Below are 13,530 nucleotides of genomic sequence, written 5' to 3'. Positions count from 1 at the left end.
GTGGGCTTTCAGGAAAGACCCCCACAAAAGTCATCCTTTGCCATTTGAACCTGGTCTCTCAAGGAGCCTTTGCGGGCATCCAGGCTGGGTGGCACAAGACCTTGGCCAGGCAGCCCTCAAGGCCAAAACCACTTAAGAGAGGGATGCAAGACCCACAGGCAGCCCCGCCAAGCATCCCCCTCCATCCTCATCACCTGGCACAAGCACAAGCCAGCATCCAGCCCCTCTCCATTTCCATTGCTGGTTTTGGCCCCAGGTAGGGGAAAATGCACACGCAAAGTACAAAACGCCTCCAGGAGGCTGATAATACTGAGCTGCGAAGCCCACCCCAGTGTATCACAAGTTAGGTATAATTGCAGGAAGAGCAGCTTCAGTGATCAGAAGCCTTCCAAGATGTCAGGCACAGGGACCACCCCCAGCCCGGACTGGAAGGAGACCTCCCCCTCAACATTTCCCTCTCCATCTGAAAGGGTGTGGATTTAAGCCGGTTCAGTTCTGAGATCACTCCCAGCTCTGACTACTCCCTTTGACGATGCAAATTTTGTCAATAAAAACGCAACAGCCTGGCAATCGGGGAGAGAGCAGCTGTATTTCCCACTGGAGGAGGATATTTGTTTGCCAATTAGCCTTTTCCTAGAGAACAATAGTTCAACAAAACCCTTCCTTTATTTTAATTCCCCCTTTTTTCCTATTCCCCCAGCCTCAAGCCTTGCTCCTCCAATGAATATTTGGGCTCTGATTTAGATTTATGGTATGCAAAGCCTCACTGCTGAGCTTTCCATTTCACTGCTCCCCATTTCAGCAATAATCCCTGGGGTGAGACGGGCTCTCCAAGTGTAAAACCGAGGAGGAAGGCAGGCAGGTTTTTCCTCTCCTAAAGCCTCTTAATCTGGCTTCACAAACTGGAGTTTTCAAGTTGCTCAGCAGCAGATGCCTCCAGTCCATCAACACAGCAACTTCTGCCATGGGGCCACTACCATGGCAAGGCAATGAGGAGCTACCAGCTGAGTCCTGACAGGCTACTTTGGGGTTGTGTTTGGAGGTTTTTAGGATTATCCATCCTTAAAGTGAGGCTACTGGACCCACAGACACATGCAGCTTGTGGTGTGAAGCAAACTATTATTAATTTATTTTTTTTAAAATCAGAAATTGGGTGGAGACTGCTATAAATGCAAGTTCTTCCTAACAGGGACTCCGATGGGTAGATATCATTAAACTTCAAGATACCATTAAACTCCTAGTCCAGAAAGTGCCCAAAGCAAACAAAACACATTTGTCAGATCTCTCAGTGGGCCTACCCATTTGCAAGGCTGATTGCCCTTTAAAAAGATTTTTAAATCCTGATGTTAATCCAGAGTGATTTTTTCCCCCTAAAGTATGAACCTGGGGTTGAGAATTCCTCGATAAATATGTCTGATAGCAGAAACGGCCTGCTGGCCGCTCTCCTTCCAGCGCGACACTAATACCTCCCTGTGCTTCAGCAGATGAACACCCAAAAAAAAAAAATAACGTATGTGAGCTTACACCAGGCACCACGCAATCCCAACAGCTCCACCACCATGCCTGCTCCCACCCCGCCCAAGAAAAAGCAGCAATTTTAAATCACATTACACTAAAGGACTATTTCATTTAAACACAATAAAGAAAAGCAAGTGAGACTAATTGGAAGGCTTGATTATTTTTTTTATGTGCATGTAATATGATGTAGCTTATGGCAAAAGCCTGGCTCTGAGCAGGATGGAGCTGCACCACCCCAAGCCACAGGACAGTGGGACTTGGGTTTCCCAGGAGAGCTGCTCAAACCCACCGCCTGAAGTTTGGAATATGCAGCTTAATGAAGGCATGCTGTTTTAATTGCCTAACTATCCAGCCTCCACTGACGGCAGGGAGCAAGGAAGGGCTCACTCTGAACTCAGCTGCCCCATCGCTGTTGGGGATGGACTGCAGGTCCCTCTTCCCCAGCAAGAGCATCCAGAAGGGAATGTCTGTCTAATGGAGATCCCAAGGGGATGCATTTAAAAAAAATCAAGAGAGGTTATTTTAATGCTTAATTCAGGGAAGCATCAGCAGCATCAATACAAACCAAATTTAAACACACCGAGTACATGCACATTTCTTTTTTCCACATTGATTTAACCAGATCTGTTTTTCCCCAGACACTTTGAAGTCCAAACAAGCCATCTGTAGCATCCCTAATCGTTCAGCCATCCTTTCTGCCTCCATCTCTACAGGTTGCTTAAAAAATGAGCCTCCCCACCCCACTGGAGCAAATGTTCCAGTGAGGAAACCCCCCTCAAAGGTGCAATATCGCAGCAACAGTGGCCACCTACTCGTTAGGGCTATGTACAGAAATGGATTTCTCTTCTTTCCAGGTCTTCAAACTGCACCCGCCACAAATTGCAATGCAAGCTTCCCATCCCTGTAGATATTTATACAATAAGCTCTCTTTTCATTAAAAAAGAAAAAAAACCCAGCCTCACAATTGCAAAGAACTGCTTGAAAAAGTGACCCAAGGGGATCCTGAGAGGCTCAGACACTCAGAGAAGATAACTGTGTTTGAAATTTTTAATTTAATCTCATCAGCTGCAGGAGGCCAGTCTGGGTGTTCAGGTATTTGGGACTAGCCATGCTCCAAGCACACCCACAAGCACGGCTGTACCTTCCCTGCAGCCACCACTGGCACGACACCGGCTCAGCAAGCCACAACATCACCCACCTCTGTGCAGGTACAGGACCGCGCTCTGCCCTCTCCCACCTGTCAGCACCCTCCTGCATGCCGACTGCTGCCTCATGGTTCAAAACCATCCCTTTGCTCACCTTCCTGAGCCTTTGAACCAGTCCTCCATGATCCTGGCCCTTTCCCAGCTGTGCTGGTTTTGGCTGGGATAGAGTTAATTTTCTTCACGCTAGCTAGTATGGGTCTATGCTTCAGATTTGTGCTGGAAGCAGTGTTGGTAATACAGGGATGTTTTAGTTGTTGCTGAGCAGTGCTTACACAAAGTCAAGGCCTCTTCTGCTTCTCACCCCACCCCACCAGCGAGCAGGCTGCGGGGCACAAGCTGGGAGGGGACACAGCCAGGACAGCTGACCCTGACTGACCAAAGGGATATTCCATGCCGTATGGCGTCATGCTCAGCACATAAAGCTGGGGATAAAGAAGAAGGATGTGGGGGGGATGCTCAGAGTGATGGTGTTTGTCTTCCCAAGTCACCGTTACATGTGATGGAGCCCTGCTGTCCTGGAGATAGCTGAGCACCTGCCTGCTGATGGGAAGTGGTTAATGAATTCCTTGTTTCACCTGTGTGTGCAGTTTTTCCTTTACCTATTAAACTGTCTTTATCTCAGCCCACACGTTTTGTCACTTTTCTGATTCTCTTCCCAACCCCACTGGGGGTGAGTGAGTGAGCAGCTGTGTGGGGCTCAGTCCCTGGCTGGGGTTAAACTCTGACACAAGCTCACAACTCCTTGCAGATGACTTCTTGCTTGGGGTTGGAGTCCACTGCTCTGGCCAGCAAAGTGATAGCGCTTCTCCCCACTGACACCAGTCCAGTTTGCTTGCAATCCAATCAATTGAGAATTTCAACTCTTTGAGGGTTCCCGAGTCCTGGTGGTGGCAGGGTGTCACAGAGGTCTTCACATTTGCCACATCAGCAAGGCTTCATAGTACCACTGGTGGTCAGTGCCTTTGTGACATTCCTTCAAAGTTCACCCCCTTCCCTGGCTTCAGGGTGATGTATTTGACTGGCATCAGGTGTGCCCAGCTCTCCAGTGAGAAACTGTGTCCCCAACACCCAAAAACACCCCTCCCCCATTCCTTAAGCAGCTTTGACACTGACAAACCTCTAGCAGCAGAGGTGACAACTGAATTTGTTGATCAGAGCAGCTCGAGGCTGCAGCTTTCCATTAACCAGCTTGCCAGATCTTTCAACACTGCCCAGACACCACCACTGATAATGAAGTGGGGCCCAGCAGGTCTAACACAACTGGAAACCCAGTGAGCCGAGCCCTGCTCCTCGGTTTGTGCTTCCTCGTGCCCATGCCACAGGGGTCACAGACTGGCCAAGCAAAGGCTTCAGGTGGCGTGGGCCTCGTTGGGAACGTGGCATTCATTGGGCACCTGACGTGGCTCAGCAGAGCTCTGACAACATAAAAGCAAAGCCAAGCCCCTGGCTTGGGGGCTGCAACATCACCACAGCATTTCTGCTGGGACACCCAAAGGTCCCTCAGCTCTGTGCTTTGCCATGAGGCAGAGGTCACCATGTGAATGGGCTGGGTAAGGCTGTTTTCTTGGCACCAGCACATCCATCTCAACTCCCCCCTAAAATGGAAAAAGAACATCCAGAACCTCCAATATCCAGAACTTCCACTCCAAGCCCCTTCCTACAACAGAGAGCCTGCAGGCTTGCTGCCTAGCCACTGCCCAAAACCTTGAAAAACTTCCTCTGTGTCTAACTTCAGTAGCACATTGCTCCAAATTAACACTGCAGTTTGGATGGCCTAAACACACACTAATGAAATAACTCAAAGACAGAGTGACCCTGAGATCATCCACAATCTCATGGCTATCCACAGGGGAAGGAAATTAAATGGCTTTCGGATAACAAATCTTTCCAGCATTTTCCAGCACGAGACCTGTAACAATGCAGCAAAAGCCTGAAGAAGCTGCGAGTTGGATTTACATACCCGAGAACTCCAGATTCACTCCAGTACCACCAGAGGTGCAACGGGAAAACACCCCGAAGTAACCCTCTACAGATAAAAAAAACTTTCAAAACCACATTAATGCAGGTTTTTAGAGATGGCAAGAGCTATCCATCCTCACTGACTGCAACACCAGCCTTGAGAGCAGGAGGAGGGGAGAAAAAGCATCTTTCAGGCAATCACAGGCATTTTTTGCCCAGCTGAGTGCCTCGTGGGGAAAGCAACTCAAGCATCAACAGGAGCACTTGAAGCACGCCAGCACTTTCTAAATTCACTTTCAGTAGATTTACCAACATGTCATATGGAAAAGGAATGCGTGCTATGCAAATCCAGCTCCAGACTGCTCACTGCCTAATCTAGCTTTAGATTCAAATGCTTATTACCATGGCGTCTAATCAGGTAATGCATAATAGACAGGTTTAGTTTGGGTTCCCAGTACTTCAGCTGTGTTCTTACTAAGACACCAAATGGAGGGGGGGGGGGAGAAAAAGAAAAAACCCTACACTGAAAAGAATTCAAGCTCTGGTGGAAAGCAGGGACCAAAACCAGGCATGGAAAAAAGTATTGACACCTACCAGTAAAAGCCAGGCCGACATACAAACATTTGGCAGCTCACCAAGAACACAATGAATGTTGAGTCCTGTTTGCGCCCCACGGTATCCCTGCAGGGAAGTAGGTGGTTGGTCTTCCAGGGTCTCTCCCTTCCCCACCATGAGACATAAGGTGATTTAAGGATCTCACATACCCATGTAGGACCCATCTACCAGCAGCTCGCTCCCAGGAGCACAGAGCACAGCTGGTCACACCGTAACCTCCAGACAACCTTATGGATGCTCTGGGCACCCATGCCAGGACCTCCAGAGCCTGGGTAACATGTGCCAACCAGGAGCTATTTGCTGGTTTGGGGAGGAAGAGATTCCCTTACTGCATCAGGGTCTGCAGCAGGACATGGGGACCATGGGAATGTCATTCCTGGAGGCCACCACCTTTCTGTTCAATGGCACCAGCCACACAGCAGGGCTCACTCCACAGCCAAGGTCATCTCTGCCCTTACCTGCAGCAGGCAAGGCGATTCGTTTCACTTTTAAGTTTCTCAAATACGGTCATCTGTCCAAGCCATATGTCACCCCGGTACCTCCAGGATACAACCCAGATGACAACCTCTTACCTCCACCACACAGCTACAACTCGGCCACTGTGCACCAGAAGTAACCTGGGGCAGGGACACAGGACCTGCCACTCAGGCTTGACAGGTTCTCCTCTCCACCTGCTGTTCATCTGCCATGCTAAGCTTTCCTGCAATGGAAGATGGTGAGGTTCTCAACACCATCGTCCTGCTCCCACCGTCAGGATGCCAATTCCCAGGAGCTTGTCCTCCCCTGCCTCTGCAACGCCAAATGGCACCTGGACTCGCAACCAGTTCCAGCAGAGTCAAGACATGCAAATATTGCTATCAGCCTCTGAAGACCTTACAAGACTGTGCTGACCCTGCTATGCTAGAGAAACCGCACTCTGTGGGGTAAGCGGCACGAGGAATACCAACACTAACAAAGAGGAGATTTCCCTCTGTGAACCTAAGAAATATAAGCCAAGTTTATATTAAGGCTGCAGGATGTACTTACATTTATTAGGCATCAGAGAATTCACATAGGCGAACATCCCCCCCTGCAACACCTACATGTCTGTGCACAGCCCTGCCGCGTGGGCTCTCTGGTGTCTCGTAACATGGTAAATCCAACTAAAGCACTCTTTATGGCTTGGATGTTCATAACATTTATGTGTATTCCCTGATGTCTAGTACAGGCTGAGTTTTCATTGCATCCCTTCCCTTAATAAAAAGCCTCCACAACACCCTTTTAACCCAATGCCTGTTTTGACAAAACTTGCAGCAGCTCCACATATATGAGATTAAAATCAACCTGGCAGAAAGTACAAAACCAGCCAACGGACTTGATGAATTCTCAGTGATGGGGGAGGAGGAGTAGATGGACAGACCAACTTTAAAGCTTCCTTTCATTAGCAAACTAAGCAAAAATCATAGGTTAACTTTCAATGATGCACGCTGTTACTGAGGTAAGTGAGGCGGCTGATATTCTGCCTCTCAGGCACATATGCTCTATGCTTCATCATTTACTGAATGAATATTCAAATGCTTTGAAAGAGGAAGGAAAACAATCCCAAAGAAACCGGAGGTTGCAGCTTGCAGTGTTTTCATAAGCCTGTTCAAAGGCCAAGCCAGATTTACCAGTGCCTGTGCTGCTGCCTGGCTGTGTGAGCAGCCGGCCAGGTTCTCCCTCCAGTCTGCACCTCCCCAGCTCACAGCAGTGCCTGGAGCTGGTCTGGGGGCCTTTTTTCCTCGCTCCTGAAGCTAAAATGACAACAGGGATGGTTAAACGAGGTGGAGAGACACCCACCCACCCACCCCCACTTCCCATTCAGCCAAACCCACAGCAGAGAGGGAAGAAACCCTTTGTGAAACTCCCTGCCCAAGGATGGACATGGGTGGAGGTGTTAGCAGGGCTAGTCCTTCCCAGCACCGAAGGAGCCACGCAGATAGTATTTACCTGGCCACAGGGACTAAATACCCCATCAAAGTCATACTCATTTGCGAGCCAAAAGAGAGAGAGTTCACATTCCGGTATTTATGGCCACTACTGCTTCTGGAGCTCTGTCTACAATGGTCCCCAAGACAGGGTCATTCCCAGTGATGACTATGAAGAGGTCCTTCAGCCCACTCTGGCATGGGGACTCAGGAATAGTTCACACACATATATTTCCAAGGGAAAAAAATACATCAAAGCCTCAGAAGCTGAATTTCTGGAGCTGTGGATAACATGCATGCGAAGAGCATGGTTCGCTCATGACAACCCAGGATGGCAACCCGCTTGAGATGCAAAAATCATTTAATGAATAAGTATATTTATATTTATAACCCCACAGCAGTTTTATTTATAGGGATGCCAATCACTTTTACACAGATATAAAACAGGCTGGCAGAATGCCTTAGACTATATCCAGAAACCCGTCTGTAACAAATCTAAGCAGTGATATCTCTGCACACGTTTGGCCAAACTATAATGCTAACACCAGTCATCTTGACTTTAAACATACAGATGGGCCAGGCAGGGCTCACCAAGCCTGCCACATGGCCAAAGATGGATGGATTTTGCTGTCACCTACCGTGAACTGGTTGGGGAAACTACCAGATGAAGGAAAACCAGTCACCATCTGGGCTGTGTGGATGCAAATACCAACACAACACTGGCTGGAGAGCAAGCCAGCATCCAGCCGCCTACAGGTGAACCTCTTTTAAAACCTTTCATCACTGAAATGGGGAGCCTATAAGAAAGGAAAAAAACCCCACTGGAGCTCTGCAGCATCTTTAAAAGGCGAGGGGATTAAGCTAGAGCTCTTGTGTACAGTTTTTTTTCCCAATCCATCGCTCAAGACACAAAGCTGGGACAGAGGAAGATGCAGGAGAAATTGAAGTCATCGTTTGGCTCTTGATTTCAAAGTAAACAAGGATTTCTAGTGAGACTCCTCCTCTCCTACCACTCCCCAGGATCTTGCAGCTTTATCTAAACTTGCAGAAGTCAAGGAGAGAGGTTGCCATTGATTTCCATGGGGACGGCACTGCAGCATCCCAAACTACCCTGTGTTGTCAGGTGGATCTGGGGGCTTTCTGTTGCTTCCCCTCCAGCTCAAGCTGAGACCACCTGGAGAACTGAAGAGTTGCATCTAATTCACAAGAAACAAAGAAAAAAATGCTCTTCATCCCAGTGGGGCTTCTGGGGTCTGGTTGTCTCAGAAATGGGGCAAGACAGGGATGACTCCATGTGAAATACGGACTATGGATAAATGCATCTCATCCATGAAAGCTGCAGTATTTTCACAAATGCCAAGGCAGAAAAGGTTATTCTGGAATATTACTTTGAATAGCTCTGGGAACAAACCCAGCATGAATTTTCAACTCTTATTCAGCAAACGATTTGAATAAACTGAGGGAGGCTTGCACACACATACCGACACCATTTTTGCCTCTGCTCCTTAGACAATCTGTGAGAGAACAGCTCCCAGCAAACACGATCACTTTGCAGTCCGATGTATGGATTCAACTAACCCTGTCTTGGGGACAAGGTAACCTCTCAAGATCCCTTCCACCCCAATTTTAATACTATTTTACACCACAAACTGTTTACATGCTGGGATTTGCTCTGATTCATCCCTGGAAAGAAGTATGTCTAAAAGAGTAACTAATGGAAAGAAAAAACAGAAACCCAACAGCAGTTCCCTCTCTCAAGGACAAAGCAAAGGAAAACAACCAGATGTAGAGCTACGACATCCTCGATCCAAATGCCTTCCAAAACATTTCCAAATGTTTTCCAAAGCTTCCAGCTGAAGCTTTCACAGCTAGACTGCAACTCCACCAAAGCCTCAAGCACTGCGTGCAGCATCACGGTGCACTGCAGCACATGACAGGGAGATGGCTGGTAATGACTTTTCCAATGAACACACCTGCCAAAATGCACCCAAGACCCTTGTGCAGAAAACACAGAGTTTTGAAGAAAAACTGCCTCTGCCTCTCAGTGGGACACCTTCCAATGTGATGGAGCCCAAATGCTATGTGGGCTTTCAGGAGGAATCAGTGAATGCACATGGCCAGATGTCCTCACCTTCACGACAGGCTTTTGAGTTTATTCTGAACACCTTTGGAAATCACTCCTCTGGCCCTAATCCTTTGGGATTATGGATAATAATAAAACAAAAATATTTTTAAAATTCACTTATGGAAAGTAAAGAGAGAAAAACATAGATCTTCTACATGCAAGCAAGAAATGCTGAGGTTCTGTCCTAACACCAACAAACGTGGACATTTATGGTTACTACACAGCCAGAACTGAGGTGGTTGTGGGAGATTCTGGTCTGAGCAGCTGACCTCAACTGCAGCAGCCAAAGGGCAAGCAGCAAAGTCCCAGCAGTACTTAGCTGCAAGAACTGACCGCTCTGGAGACCAGGGGGCTGGCACATGGCAGGGCCCCATCCCCAGCCTCCCCACCCTGCTGCTGGCACAACAGCTTCCATCCACGCCAACGGCCTCATCAGAAATGGCAGTGCCTGTAAAGCAGAGTCTCAGAGGTCCTTCCAAGTCCCAAGCTGATCTCCACCTCTTTCAGCTTGCTTCTGGACACAATCAAAACTTTCTGAAGAAGCCCTATCAGCTCTATGTGGGCTTTTGATTAGACCTTTTGTAAAGGAAAAAAAAAAAAAAAAAGCTTGCTCGAGGATGATAAAAGTCTAGACACTACAATATATTTTCCAGCTGATCCAGCAAACCTAAAAAGCTCTCCCTTGATCTTGGACTGCCATGATCAAAGCCATTATCCCATCCAGAGCCCTTCTGAAACTTTAGCTTCCAAATGTGCAAGTTATTTTTAAAATCTAAACCAGGCCAAGCCTCTTGTTTGGAGTTTTATGAAGAAAATTGGGTGTGCTCCTCCCAAACCTTTCTCTGCCAGATCTGGAAGTGACTGGTGGGCACGTGGTGGAGGGCAAGAGCATTAGCACCCGGTGGCCACGGTCTGCTTGTGTGCGGAGACACAGCCCATTCCCCCAGAGTGGCTATGGTGTGGGGGAATATTCCCCATCCTCAATTGCGATTAAGCTTTTTGGAGAGCATCCCCATACTCAGGGCTTGTGTCTGCCTCTGGCATCCTCCATCACAGGGGTGCATTATTCTGGGGCCCAAGAAGAAACAGTGGCAGATACTTTTGTTTTCTTCAGGAATTAAATAAAACTAAGCGCTACAAATTTCCTTTACCAGGTAGCAGGACACCCAAGTACAAAGAACATCTAGTTCTGCACCAAGGGACAACCAGGGAAATAAGGTGTTCCAGGAAAAAAAAACCCAAAACATTCTCCAGTCTCTTGGAGGACTGTTTCAGTGGTTGAAAGAACAAACACCCAGCCCTGCAAAAGCAACTGAAAGCCAAAGGGGCATCAGCTCTGCCTTAAGTAGGATGGTCAAAGAGAGGTGATGGAAGACCAGCCAGCTCATGCCAGACCAGTCAGTGTCGCATGGTGAGCACCAAGCCTTCTGGTGTGCAGTGGCCTCCAGAGGAGGGGACCCATGGTCAGTCCCAGTCACCAAGGTTTGCAGTGGCCAGACCGGGGGAAGTCAAGGGATGGGTGATCTGGTGTGATGAGAAGCTTGGGGAGAACTGGAAAGGCTTTTTGAAAGGATATGGCCACCAAGCTGTACCTCCTATTGTAGGGGAATGAAGGCAGTGGGTTGATTAGCATTGATAACATGCAGCTGTGGCAATTTTGTCTCCCCTCCAGGCAGCCTCAAAAAGTACCTTTCCAATGCTTTGCCATGTCTGAATGCTGAAAACCTTTTTCACTGTAACTGGCAAATCATACTTTTTACACCACACTAGCAGAATTCTTATTGCCATATTTTACATCTCTTTTTTCAAATATATCCATAAACATTGCAAATACAGAATTTGTCTCCCTGTCCACATTTAATTGTTCTAGTAGGGTTAAGACTAATCTCCATGCTGTTAGCAATGCTGTTGCAATTTTATTGCCCCTTGAGGCAACTCAAAAAGAAATCTTCCAGCATTTTGCCATGTCTGAACACAGGAGACATTTTTCAGTGTAACTAGCACATCATTTACTTTGCACCATCCTAGCAAAGTTCCTATTGCCTTCTTGTTATACTTTACACTTCTTTTTTCAAACATATCCATAAGCATTGTTAAAGTGGAATTTTCTTCTTCTGTACCCATATCAATTAGTCCCCATCTACATTGGGTACCAAAAGTTGCAATTTGACTTAAGATGGACAACAAGCATTGCAATATACCCATATCAATGAGTTGCAACGGCTCACCTCTCACAGTGCCTGTTATGGGTTGCAGGCTCTCCCGCTTGTCTCAGCTATGTTGGGCACCAGTTGTAGTCAGACTCCAACTCAGTCAGCCTCACACAGGGTACCAGTTGTTGCAGCACAATCAAACTAGTAGGCTGCAACAAGGCTTTACTGTTGGTCAGAGTCTACTGTCTGTGCTGCATCTCCTTCCTCCAGAGGTCAGACCACACTGCTCCCCCCCCATCCTCAGGGCTATTTAACCACTTAGCTGGAACGAGCTACAGCTGCACATCATCCATGGCAATCAACCCACTGCCACTGAGGCAAGGCCACAGCTGCATGTTATCAGTGCTGATCAACCCTCTGCCTTCATTCCTCTACATCCTATGTCCCAACATGGACTGCTTACAGGGGGACATTCTTCAAAGAGAGATGGGAACAGGAGATGACTGCCACCACAGAAAGGAGAAGAGAGCAGCACGGAGCATCCACATGCTCCAAAGCTATGTAAAAGCCAAATGTAGCTCCCTAGTGAAACAACAGTTTCCCTTGCCTCCCAGCATCTTCCTCCATAATTCTGCCCAATTTCTTTCCACTCTGTGCTTTCACCCTCCTCAACTCCAGCATCTCTGCTCCTCCTTCCCACCACTACTGCTGCCCAAACCAAGCAGATCTGCAAAAAGCTGAGCAAAGCAGACAGGCACACACACCAGTAGGACGGAGAGTCACACTGGAGATTAAAGACCCACCAATGCCTCCAGCATCCCTCACTGTGGCTGCAGGGGCCATGCTCCTGCCGAGCAATGGCTGTGCTGCACATCACACATCCCCAGCGCTTCGGGAGGTGTCGTCTGAATCTCCACCAGCTTTCCAGCTGGGTAAACGTCAAGGAAAAAATCAGGTTGACAGAGTTCCTTAAGAATATTTCCATCAAATTGGATTTTTCCCACCCCCATGCACACGGGAGCAGAAAGTGTGAGGGCCACCAGCAATCTGGTGCCAGCTGTGACAGCTGCCATGTCAGCCCCAGAGGGGACAAAGGATTTGCCGGCATCTCCCCAAAATGTTGCTCAGGAGCTGGGCAAGGCAGACAGGTCGTGGTAAACCTGCCCAGCTTCAGCTCTGCCACAGCACAGAGTCCAGCACATGTCCCATTGCTGTGGTTCATCTTTACTTTCCCCAACAATTGTAGAAAGGAGATGGACTTCAACCTTAGCCTCCACACAAGCACACTTTGCTGGGTCTACTGAAGCCACCAAAGCCCCACAGATCCCAGTGATCCCACCTTGCCCTCGCCCTGGCCCCTTCCCTCTCATGAGCTTCTCCTGTGGAAGGACAGCAAAGCCTCGCTGCACATCCATCATCCCCAAGAAGGGCTAATACAAAGCTCCTGACCTCGAAAATTTATGGTCCCTATCACATAGGAGAGCACAGGAGCCGATGGCAATGGCTGCTTCTGGATTTAAAAGGACCTAAACTGATCATGGAAGCAGTGTGCGCCCCAACCCTCACTCCCGGTGACAGATAAATATTGAAGGGGAAATGCTGCGTGACTCATTTAGGTGCCAAGCATGAAGCAGGGTGAGTTCAGCACCATATTTTTCTTGCTGTGAGGCTTTCCATCCATCCCACCCTCTTCTGCAGTGTTCTCATCTCCCGTGTTAAAGAGATGGGAAATGCGTTCATCACTGGTCCTCCTTCCCAAACCAAACATGCAAATACAGGCTGAAAAACACCCAATTTCCAATCCTAGCAAACTTACAGTGGTAACTTATTTCCAGGCAAAGCTGTGATTTTTTTAAGGGATACCACTGGGTTAAGGAGTCAAAGGCATAACTGTACAAGTGAAAGCAAAAGCCCTTTATTTCTGTAAAGTCTTCCCCCCCCCCCCCCAAAAAAAAAAAAATGACAGGGAGTAACACAGCTCTTGCCAGTTTAGTGGGGTGTACATGAAG

The 13,530-nt window shown here is 48.0% G+C and overlaps 1 protein-coding gene across 3 annotated transcripts in view; it reads right to left on the bottom strand.

Moving 5' to 3' along the window:
- Positions 1 to 13,530, bottom strand: part of DAAM1 (dishevelled associated activator of morphogenesis 1) — a 99,066-nt gene that overhangs the window by 65,806 nt on the left and 19,730 nt on the right. The gene's annotated exons all lie outside the window — the stretch shown is intronic.

The sequence above is a fragment of the Falco peregrinus genome, chromosome 1 (genome assembly GCF_023634155.1).
Source record: "Falco peregrinus isolate bFalPer1 chromosome 1, bFalPer1.pri, whole genome shotgun sequence".
Lineage (NCBI taxonomy): Eukaryota > Metazoa > Chordata > Aves > Falconiformes > Falconidae > Falco > Falco peregrinus.
Note: the sequence above shows the minus strand (reverse complement) of the source record. Positions and strands in the feature narration are given on the sequence as shown.